The sequence below is a fragment of the Gymnodraco acuticeps genome, unplaced genomic scaffold (assembly GCF_902827175.1).
Source record: "Gymnodraco acuticeps unplaced genomic scaffold, fGymAcu1.1, whole genome shotgun sequence".
NCBI lineage: Eukaryota > Metazoa > Chordata > Actinopteri > Perciformes > Bathydraconidae > Gymnodraco > Gymnodraco acuticeps.
This window is the reverse complement of record NW_022990351.1, coordinates 100,265-112,751: the sequence shown is the minus strand read 5'-3', so window position 1 is coordinate 112,751 and position 12,487 is coordinate 100,265. Positions and strand designations below refer to the sequence as shown.

At 40.5% G+C, this 12,487-nt stretch overlaps 1 long non-coding RNA gene across 1 annotated transcript; it reads right to left on the bottom strand.

The window, feature by feature from the left end:
- Positions 1 to 2,464: 2,464 nt before the first annotated feature.
- Positions 2,465 to 5,377, bottom strand: LOC117551221. Its single transcript, XR_004569760.1, has 3 exons — positions 5,248 to 5,377; positions 3,117 to 3,170; positions 2,465 to 2,648 (listed from the first exon to the last, which is right to left on the bottom strand). It is a non-coding gene; the product is annotated as an uncharacterized LOC117551221 (long non-coding RNA).
- Between the last annotated feature and the right edge of the window lie 7,110 nt (positions 5,378 to 12,487).

The window sequence follows — 12,487 nt, the reverse complement described above, 5'->3', positions numbered from 1 at the left end:
TTCATATATCACCAATACAAACACAATATTTGTATTCTTGTTGAGAACAATGTTTGTATTCTTATGAATATTACATACCATTTATATGTCTGGCAGTGGCTAAGTCGGTAGGGGCTTGGACTGTGAGCCGTAGGGTCGCCAGTTCAAGTCCCCGACTTGAATGGAGTGTGGTCTGCTACTTGGAGAGGTCCCAGTTCACCTCCTGCCCTGCCGTGGTGCCCTTGAGCAAGGCACCGGACATCCCCCTTCCCTCCCATTGCTCCCCGGGCACTGTACAATAGCTTCTCACTGCTCCCAGTACTAGACTCCTCCTGGTAGTAGGATGGGTTAAAAGCAGAGAACAAATGTCGCTGTGTGCTCTGCATGTGTGACAATTAAAGAGGGTTTCATCCCTCTGATTCTATTCTATTATCTATTCTATGTTCCTGAGATAAATATGACCTATTAATAAGACAAATATTAATGTTATATTAGTAGAAATGCAATACAAATCTGTATATTCCTGATAAAAGCTATTTATATGAATCCTACAATAAGTATTTATATTCCTAATGGGAGCCTAATTTAGTGGGGATTTTCCAGCAAGCCAATCGACAGACATGTTAAAAACACATGTCTGTTGAACAGAGATTATCAAGTGAGAAAAAATAAAGCACTTATTTTTACCAAAATCTAGGACCTGAGAGCCTACAGTGATAGATGCTGCTATCCTCTCAGACCACCGTCATTTTTTACCTCCTCTGTACCCCTAAAGTGTCTGTCTTGTCTACTACTCCCTGGTGGTATCTCTGCTCTTCCCTCTTTTCTGCTCATCCTCTCCTCTTTAAAAGCCCTGAAGGCCAAGGTCTATGATGTACTTGGCCCGAAGAATCTACGAAACAAATTATCTAAGGATATACTAACTATGGATGGCATTAATTTGGCCTCCAGTGAGACTGTAAGGAATCTTGGTGTTATATTTGATCAGGATTTATCCTTTAACGCCCACATAAAATCAATTTCAAGGACCGCCTACTTCCATCTACGTAACATTGCAAAAATCAGGCATATCTTGCCTCAAAACGATGCAGAGAAACTAGTCCATGCATTTGTTACTTCAAGGCTGGATTATTGTAACTCTTTATTATCAGGGTGTACCAAGAAGTCAGTCAAGTCGCTTCAGCTGATTCAAAATGCTGCAGCTCGTGTACTAACCAGAGTTAGGAAAAGGGACCACATTACTCCTGTTCAGGCTGCCTTACACTGGCTCCCTATAGAACACAGGATAGAATTTAAAATTCTTCTTCTCGCCTACAAAGCCCTTAATGGGCAGGTGCCATCTTACCTTAAAGAACTCATTATACCCTACTGTCCTACTAGGGCATTGCGTTCCAAGAATGCAGGGTTGTTGGTTGTTCCTAGAGTCTCTAAAAGTACAATGGGAGCCAGAGCCTTTTCTTATCAAGCTCCACATTTGTGGAATCAGCTTCCAGTTTGTGTTCGGGCGGCAGACACCCTATCCGTTTTTAAAAGTGCGCTTAAGACCTTCCTTTTTGATAAAGCTTATAGTTAGGTCTGATTAGATTCAGCCCCTAGTTTGCTGATATAGGCTTAGTTTGTCGGGGGACATCTTACTTCTCTTCCTCTCTCTGTCTATACCTCTGTACTCTCATGTTCCGATTAACCCAGCTTCCCCAAATGTCTTTCTTTTTGGTGTCTATATACGCCGGGATCCGGAGTCATGGATGATCCTGCGGTCCTGTGTCCTGCATCGCGAGCCCTGGATCTTGAATTGTGGCTGTGGTCCTGGATCATAGGTCCTGGATGGATATTTGGTTTTGGCGCAGTGGTTAGAGCGTTGGTCATCAGATCAAGGGGCGTTGGTGAACTCCAGTTCGAATCCCGCCTCGGCCGCCACTGCGTCAGGCCATTGTGTCCTTGGGCAAGACACTTTACCCGATTTGCTCCTGTGGGTAATGTCCGCAGTAATGACTCTTACATGTCTAATATGTGTAATGTGTACTTGTAAAGCGCTTTGAGCACCTGTAAAAGCGCTCTAATAAAAAATGTAATGCATTATTATTATTATTATATCCTCGTGGATTCATCTTCCTATTATACACACATGCATTTCCAAACATTTGGACTACCTATGTTGCAAATGTATTATTAAATGAGAGGGATCCCTCCTCTGTTGCTCTCCCTGAGGTTTCTCCCATTTTTCCCTTTAAAACTGTGGGTTTTCTTCTGAAGTTTTTCCTTGTACGATGTGAGGGTCTAAGGACAGAGGGTGTCGTATTGTCATACTGATATTCTGTACAAACTGTGAAGTCCACTGAGACAAATGTAACATTTGTGATATTGGGCTATATAAATAAACATTGATTGATTGATTGATGTATGATGCTAACATGAGTCTCACATGCCATTCTATTAACATGCAAACCCCCTTATATGTTTACTTAACCACACATGCAAACCGCTTTCTGAACACGTACCTCCAGGCTGAGGAAGCCCACTTCGTGTGCCGCCGTGACTCGAGGATTTCCCCAGGAGGTTGCGCAGCGTCCTGACTGAGGACACGGTGACTGAGCCGGAGCAGCGAGCCAGAATCAGCACCACGTCGCTCCACCAGCTCACATCCTCCAGCGGGTAGTACTGCTCCTTATCTAGGACAGGAAACATAAGTTTTACAAATGTGCACCAGGGAAATGTGGTCAAACTTGTATTTGACATTGTTTTGTGCACTTTTGAGATTCTATTTTGTTCTACATTAACATTTTAGAATTGGCTTCCTTCGCTGAGACATATTTACACATGTGGGCATATTCATCACTTGTCATCCATGAGATGAAGACTCGCACAGATTATTGCTTACACAAGCTGTCACTGCTGTCATTACAACTGGCCCAAAACTGTCAAAAAAGGGACCGTAAATCTGCCTAAAGAGGCGTACAAAGCACAGACACACACTCACAAGCTTGGACACTTTGAAGAAGGAAAATACTTTCTGGCTTTGGATGTGTGTCTAAATAACTGTATAATTCAGAGAATAGTGCATGTCAAAGATCATTCAATTGTATCCACAGTGTGTCAGCAACAAAGTCGGCTTTCTTTAGCCCTTCAGGCCAAAGTACCTTTTATTTTCTTCCTTCTCTCCAGCGATGTCTTCCACTCTCGTCAAATCCTGGCTGCGGGAAGGACCGAAGGATGGTGGGACCAAAGAGGAAGAGAGGAAAATAAAAGAAGAAGAAGGAGGAGGAGGTGGGGTGAAATTAATCTGCTAACCCTGTTTACACGTGAAGCACGCACACGCGACAGCTCTGCAGGCTCAGACCAGGCGATAAAGAGGAACACACATACATCGGCAATACATTGTGCAAATATAAGTTATGTCTAAGCCACCTCACTTAATATCTAATGGGCGTGCACACAATCCCTCTCTACCCACTCAGACTTGGGCCAGAGAGAGATCACATTAATACATTTAGTACACTTTTAGTGTCACTAGTACGGTCAGACGAAAAAAAGCTTACAAGTTGGGACTTTGGTGCTACTAGTGCCGCTCCTTGCGTCACTAGTAGCACCAAAGATAGTAGCCCATGATATAAGCCTTTTTATGTACAGTATACTAATACTAAGGTTTTCTTCAGACAGATGTTCGATCACTTGTCACATCCCTTGGCACATCTGCAGACACATGAGTATATAACCTCTGATAAGGAAAAGATCACAGTGTTTAAATGCACATCTGGAAACATTTATGAGTATTTATAATGCCATCTGTGCATCACGGAATTTAAAACTGTCACTGTTGTATAGCTACTGCTTGAGCCTTAACAAGGTATATATTTATTATTATTCAGTATTCAGCTGTTGAAATCATTTTTTCATATTATTTTTCAGCTTCTCATCTCGCCTTTCCCTTACTTCTATCTATCTATTCTCTCTGTTGCTGACCCAGTTTTTACGCAGGGATCATTAAAGTTTCATCTCATCTATCAGCTGGCAAACACTTGACAGTAGCTGCCAAAATCTATTAAGCTGCCAAACCAAGCTTCACCGCTCAAACTAAATCTGGTTAGTGCAAACCGGGAGAGCGCTGTGAAAACAGTGAGGTCGCGGGTGTGAGTAATTAACCCGAAACTTTGAATGCTACGTGGATTGGAGGGCCAAGGGAATTTTAGACGGCTATAGTTGATTCCTGCAGGTATTGCATTAAAGTGATTGGCTCATTTATTCTTGAGTAAGCCAATTGGCACTATTCCATAATGTAACATCTTATGCCTGGGCAATGTCTGCATAAGATCCTTGTATTTCTTCTTCCTTTTCCGATGTTACAAACTGATATTCAGAGTACATATTTCATTATGTGTTGCTGTTAGTTTTAATTGCACAAGCAACTTTTTTTATAGAAAAAATAAAGCTTCAGTAAAAAGTTAACTGCAATGGAGTAAAATCCCGCTAAGTTGTAGCACGGCGATCAATATACTACATATTTACGAGCATTTTTAAGATTTATCATCATCTGCAACGGGTTTAAGGGATGAGTGTTGATTCAAAGGATTTATAAGGATATCTGCAGATGCTTGAACGTAAATGTATGAACAACACTCTTGATGAAACACTGTTGTAATAGATGTGGGCTCCAAATGAGGAGGCCACAATAGAAAATATATATATATTTTTTTTAAAGGGGCTCATTTTCAGATGTCATATTAGCATGTTGTGCTTCTACTGTCACATGTTTTCATGCTTTAATGTTAAAAAAGCGTTTTATTTTTTTCGCAAGCTGCAGCACCTCTTTTCACCCTTTGTTTGAAACCAGAGCCATGTCTGCTCGGATTGGTTAGTTGGCCGGCTCTGTTGTGATTGGTCAACCGCTTAGGGATGTCCTGCACCTTAGCCTATCATGTACAATGTATTGGAGCACTAGCCAGTAGAAGCCCAAGTGATACATAGCGATGTCACCATGAAGTAAACAAAGAAGTCCAATCGAGGCGTTACAGGAAGGGGGAAGGGGAAGGGGAAAGGGGGGAAGGAAGGGGGAGGGGGGGGAAGGAAGGGGGGGGGGGGTGTTGAGCTGCGTAACAGAAGAATCTACAGAAATTAGATGGTAATAAAGAAGTATTTTTGGTGTTTTAATCTAAAATAATCTGGAAAAGTGAAATTCATTTATTTTTCTTTAGTTAGGATAATGTAACGAAGAAGGTGATTTGAGAACTCTGTTATTTTAAGGTGTATGAGTGAAGCAGTTTTGTCTCTCACCTGCAGGTAACTCTTGAGCCCGCCCCCGTACGTGATAACGAGCAGCTCGGCCGACCAATGGGCGCTGTCTGTGTACTCCAGGAAGATCAGGCCTGCCACTGCACAACTGAAATCTCCGGGAAAACTCACCGACTGACAAGGAGATTAAAAAAAAGGAGAGTCAACAACAGTGTGAAAGTTACCGATGTAAATTATAGAGAAAATCAAAAAAGTAAAGAATGTGTCTTTACTTACTAATTATCTATCAGTTTGTGCCCTCACACATTTTTTACAAGGACACACAACAAAGATGTGTCACATCAACGGCAATTGTTAAAGAACATAAAAAAGGCAGGGGAAAAATAAGATTAAGAAAGAAAATGATGCGACAGGGAAGGCAGGAGCTCATGGGGGGAGTGTCAGCGCTCATCATCTCTGACAGGGTGGATAGAGGAGCAGAAAAAATGATGGATAGAAATGGAGGAACGATAATATTCAGCACACAGAGGACATTCAAGTAAGAGGGGATGGCAGAGCTACTCACAGACAGACATGTGAGAATAAGACAAATGCTCGAGGAGGATAGGAGAGGAGGATCTAGGGAAGAAGAATTAAAGAGAGAAGTTGATGAAGATGGAGAATAAAAGATTGGGACAGTATGAGCAAAGAAGAAGAAAGAGATGAGAAGAAGCATCAGACACATGAAAGAAAAAAGCAGGCGTGACAGACAAAGAGGCACAGAGAGACATTTTCTTTTAAGAAAGGTGACAGGCAGCTCAAAGTGCCCAGTGAAAGTGTGCTTCAGTGAGAACAGAACACGGCCCGACCGCTCTCTGGAGCCCAGACTATAGATGTGTGAGAGCGCATAACTATGTCACTGTAGAGTTAAATATGATGGTAGGATATCAAGCTGCATTTAACCAATTTATAATCTTATTATGCATTTTTTGAAAGAACCAGAACCAGGTCAGTCATTGTTTTTCCAAAGAACAAATAAGTGGTAAATCTGGACTGAAACTAATGTTATTTTTTCAATTATGGATTAATGGGACAATTATTTTCTAGATACATTTAGATTTAGATGAAATTATATAGTAGTACATGAGTATTTGCCTGCTGCATTTCATTTGCTGACAATAAAGTTTTATCTCACAAAATAAATGGATTCGTTGTTCTATAACAATTCTATAAATTGTCTGAAATTAGTGAAAAATCTCCATTCCAATTTCTCATGTTTTTTCCGTTCATAACCCAAAGATATTCAGTTTAATATGATATAAAGCATGAATAAGCATTCAATATGTTGGGGGCATTTTCCAATAAAACATTACTTAAATGATTATAAAAATGGTCAGAATTATAACAATCATAATTATCAACAGCAATTACCTTTTTGTTAATTGATTAATCTAGTCATCCCAGCTCTTAGCTCTAATAAACATTATATTTAATCATCTGAGAAGAATACGATAATACTGACAAGAAATCAAGGTAATGCTGAGTTTCCATATGCTCCACCTGCCTGGTCAATTAGAATGAGCATCAATAGAGAACCGCAGTGACGCATCCTAAAACCCGGAAGTAAGTTAGCATTTTTAGCACTTCCGGTTCCTTCGTCAAAAACAATGCATTTTCTCCATAGGGTTTTGGAAAATAGCTCGAAATAAGGTCTGTGGTTGACACAAATTTAAGAGATAAATCACGTTTTGTTCTACGACATTAAATACATCAGCAGTGACCCCACTGGTGATTTTTGAAGAGTTTACGTGTCTGAAAAACGATGGTTGTTACCAGTGGTGTAGTGGGCGTTGGACGCGGGGGTACGCCGTACCCCCACTTATTTGGAGCATGATCTTTTTTTTAATAGTCTAATGAATATAAAATAATTGCCAGTCTTATCAGTTGCAAGTGTGTATTTGTTGTAATAATGACAAAACATAATACATTTCACAGTAATGGCCTATAATAAAAAATAAAAACGATTTCCTTCAAAAATGATGATTCGTCATCACGCTGGTGACCCCGCAGCGAGCTGGGGGTGTGTCAGCTCACCGCCCGCCGATTTTGCGGCAGCTCTTTCCCTCAAGAACGCTAACGAAAAAGCTCTATAATGGAAGGTACATGTTTTTTTACTTGACTTTTCTAAAAAGAATATAATTCACAAGAAGAAAGAAGCTAGCAGCATCGAAGCTACAAGTGAAGCTGCTACTAGTACTACACATCATCAGAAGAGCCGCCTAAAGACATGGATAATGCTAGCTAACGTGCACGTTAGCTGCGCTAGCAACGTTCCCCTGGCTAGCTCAAGCTCACCTTTCCCGAGGTATGGACGGAGGACATGTGGCAGAGGAAACAAGAGGCTACCCTGAATAGACTGCAAAGCTGGGAAACTGGGCTGCTGTTCATCCATTTCGGATTGACCAGTCTTCAAAACGCAAGGTGTGTGTGTGTGTGTGTGTGTGGTGTGGTGTGTGTGTGTGTGTTGTGTGTGTGTGTGTGTGTGTGTGTGGTGTGTGTGTGGTGTGGTGTGTGTGTGTGTGGGTGTGTGTGTGTGTGTGTGTGTGTGGGTGGTGTGTGTGTGTGTGTGTGTGTGTGGTGTGTGTGTGTGTGTGTGTGTGTGTTGTGTGGTGTGTGTGTGTGTGTGTGTGTGTGTGTGTGTGTGTGTGTGTGTGTTGGGTGTGTGTGTGTGTGTGGTGTGTGTGTGTGTGTGTGTGTGTGTGTGTGTGTGTGTGTGTGTGTGTGGCTGGCTGAAAGAGCAACGCCTATAGCTGATTATACTATCGCAAGTCAATCAGTCTGATAAAACCTAATAAATCCCACAACCAAAAATGATATCAACAGTAGGACTGGGGCCAGTCCAAACAAACAAAAAGCTCAAACAGTAAAATATACTCTCTTACCTTACTGTAAAAGCGACCACAGGGACCTGGGCGGCTTCTTCTTCGCTTTCGGTCCCGGAACCCAGGATGTGGAGGGTTTGTGGCCAGCTTTGATCCAAGACCGTACAAATGGCTGAGGGTCGAATTGCTCCAGGGGGGGGCCATTGATGTCTACGAAGAGAAGTGAGAAGAGGCTCTTCTCCCGCAACTTGTTGCGTTTGTCGGTGTCGGTCGAATTGACGGCAGAAAACCCCCTCACACTCAGCTGATGTAGGCAAAAAGGTCTTGCTCGCTGTCTGCAGTTTTTGCAGGGCTTTCCCTGGAGATTTATTCTCTAATTGTAGTCCCGAAACTCCTCAATGGCCTCTCGGGCCAGTTCCCCCCAGTACTTTTGCCAGTGCGCGTACTTCATTCTCCTTCGGGGGGAGCTCCTCCCTCTTCGGGGGAGCCAAGCTCCCCTGGCTCCCCCCCATTTCGAACACTGTATATCTGACCATTAGAATCTGTATTTTTGAAATTGTCGTTTGTAACACCGTAGTTTTACAAATTATAGAACAATTAATTACCAGTGTTTTCCAATCTTACTCGGCAGTTCTTTTCGTTGGCTAACGTTAGCTAAAGCTAGCGCTGCTTTGCTCCGGTTGCAGCCACAGGTCTTTGCATGAAACGTGCTCGTTCTATCGTTTCCCGGCCAAAGGAGAGTCTGGATTCGTGCTATGAGGTAAACTACGACGCTGAAGTTGGCTTCCGATTCAGATCATCCGATTATGCAGTTAAGGGGAAAGTTAAGGGACATTTAATTTACAGCGCTGAGCGAACAATCCTCCGTGTTTGAACCTCTTAAATCGCTGCATAGCCGATTTATTTGGACTGGATTATCCCAGAAAGTCTAAAGATTCTTTATAACCCAGTTTGAGATTTGTGAAACCTTTATTCTATTTGTGAAAATTTAAAAAAGGGAGATTTCAGTGCTTTTTTTTCGCATCTTCACCACATTAGACCAGGTCCTGATCTAAAACCACTAGACCTACACTCATAAAATCCTGACTGGATTATCCCAGAGGGTCTAAAGACTATTTATAAACAGTTTCAGATTTGTGAAACCTTTATTCTATTTGTGAAAATACAAAAAGTGAGATTTCAGTGCTTTTTTTTTACATGTAGACCACATTAGACCAGGTCCTGATCTAAAACCACTAGACCTACACTCATCAAATCTGGACTGGATTATCCCAGAGGGTCTAAACATTCTTTATAACACAGTTTGAGATTTGTGAAACCTTTATTCTATTTGTGAAAATACAAACAAGGGAGATTTCAGTGCTTTTTTCCGCATCCTGACCACATTAGACCAGGTCCTGATCTAAAACCGCTAGACCTAGACTCATCAAATCTGGACTGGATTATCCCAGAGAGGCTAAAGATTCTTTATAACACAGTTTCAGATTTGTGAAACCTTAATTCTATTTGTGAAAATACAAAAAGTGAGATTTCAGTGCTTTTTTTTTTAACATGTAGACTACATTAGACCAGGTCCTGATCTAAAACCACTAGACCTACACTCATCAAATCTGGACTGGATTATCCCAGAGGGTCTAAACATTCTTTATAACACAGTTTGAGATTTGTGAAACCTTTATTCTATTTGTGAAAATACAAAAAGTGAGATTTCAGTGCTTTTTTTACATGTAGACTACATTAGACCAGGTCCTGATCTGAAACCACTAGACCTACACTCATCAAATCTGGACTGGATTATCCCAGAGAGGCTAAAGATTCTTTATAACACAGTTTCAGATTTGTGAAACCTTTATTCTATTTGTGAAAATACAAAAAGTGAGATTTCAGTGCTTTTTTTTTTTTACATGTAGACCACATTAGACCAGGTCCTGATCTAAAACCGCTAGACCTAGACTCATCAAATCTGGACTGGATTATCCCAGAGAGGCTAAAGATTCTTTATAACACAGTTTCAGATTTGTGAAATCTTTATTCTATTTGTGAAAATACAAAAAGTGAGATTTCAGTGCTTTTTTTTTTACATGTAGATCACATTAGACCAGGTCCTGATCTAAAACCACTAGACCTACACTCATCAAATCTGGACTGGATTATCCCAAGGGTCTAAAGATTCTTTATAACACAGTTTCAGATTTGTGAAACCTTAATTCTATTTGTGAAAATTACTGCTGTAGCGACGCGTCGACTTCAAAATATCGTCGACGACATATTTCCCGCGTCGACGCGTCGCCACCATAGACTGTATGACGCCACACACACGTGGGTCACCCAAAGCAACAAGCAGTTCGCAATCGCACTTCTAACACAATGGAAACTGAAACGGCTACCAACTCCTCCTCACAGGATTGCGCACGAAGCCCTCAAACGAAAACATCTCGCCCCAGGTCTTCAAAGCATGGGAATATTTTAAAGTTAGTCCAAAACGCAAAGATATTTATATATTTATATCTCACTGAGACTGCTGCTTGACCGGAAGCAGCAGCTAGCTGTGGTGGCAACCATTAGCAGCTAGCATTTGCTCTCCGATTTAAAATGGAATTATGGATTATAAATTCAATAATTTTTTTATACATAGACGTTAAAAACCTATGGATTAACCGATTCAGCCGCGTTTTTTCTCATTTGAATGCCATTGAACACGTATTTTGATCAGATTGACAGCTACGGCGGTGAGACGATCTCCCTAGAAGCTCTGTGAAGGTACGTGTTGTGATGACTGTATTTGCTTCCCCTGTCGCGAGTCCGGATCACTCAGTGATGATACTATGTACCTACATAATCTGTGGAGTCTCAGCTTTAATCGGATATCTTGTATGTGCAGCTACGATAAGTAATAAGGGTACTTTTATCTTGAGATCTGTGCCAATGTCCGTTAGCATTTTTCGCTCAGGGGTCATTTAGATGCTTCTTATGAGACTTGTGTTTTGTTTTGGTAACATGGTTTGTATCGTCAGTTAGCTGAGATTATTTCCGTTAATCTGGTATAACACATTAATAGGTTCTTAAATATTAAGATCCCCTGAGACACAGTATCGTGAAAAAAAATGTTTTACATTACGTTTTTTTTACATTACGTTTTTATGAATTGAACAACAGAAAATAATCGTTCGATTAGTCGACTAATCGATCAAATAATCGCCCGATTAATTGTTTTCAAAATAATCGTTTCCCCCCAGCACTAGTGAAAATACAAACAAGGGAGATTTCAGTGCTCTTTTTTTTTTTACATGTAGACCACATTAGACCAGGTTCTGATCTAAAACCGCTAGACCTAGACTCATCAAATCTGGACTGGATTATCCCAGAGAGGCTAAAGATTCTTTATAACACAGTTTCAGATTTGTGAAATCTTTATTCTATTTGTGAAAATACAAAAGTGAGATTTCAGTGCTTTTTTTTTTTACATGTAGACTACATTAGACCAGGTCCTGATCTGAAACCACTAGACCTACACTCATCAAATCTGGACTGGATTATCCCAGAGGGTCTAAACATTCTTTATAACACAGTTTGAGATTTGTGAAACCTTAATTCTATTTGTGAAAATAAAACAAGGGAGATTTCAGTGCTTTTTTCGCATCCTGACCACATTAGACCAGGTCCTGATCTAAAACCACTAGACCTATACTCATCAAATCTGGACTGGATTATCCCAGAGAGTCTAAAGATTCTTTATAACACAGTTTCAGATTTGTGAAATCTTTATTCTATTTGTGAAAATACAAACAAGCGAGATTTCAGTGCTTTTTTTTTTACATGTAGACCACATTAGACCAGGTCCTGATCTAAAACCACTAGACCTAGACTCATCAAATCTGGACTGGATTATCCCAGAGAGGCTAAAGATTCTTTATAACACAGTTTCAGATTTGTGAAACCTTAATTCTATTTGTGAAAATACAAAAAGTGAGATTTCAGTGCTTTTTTTTTACATGTAGACTACATTAGACCAGGTCCTGATCTAAAACCACTAGACCTACACTCATCAAATCTGGACTGGATTATCCCAGAGGGTCTAAACATTCTTTATAACACAGTTTGAGATTTGTGAAACCTTAATTCTATTTGTGAAAATACAAAAAGTGAGATTTCAGTGCTTTTTTTTTACATGTAGACCACATTAGACCAGGTCCTGATCTGAAACCACTAGTCCTACACTCATCAAATCTGGACTGGATTATCCCAGAGGGTCTAAAATTCTTTATAACACAGTTTGAGATTTGTGAAACCTTTATTCTATTTGTGAAAATACAAAAAGTGAGATTTCAGTGCTTTTTTTTTTACATGTATACTACATTAGACCAGGTCCTGATCTGAAACCACTAGTCCTACACTCATCAAATCTGGACTGGATTATCCCA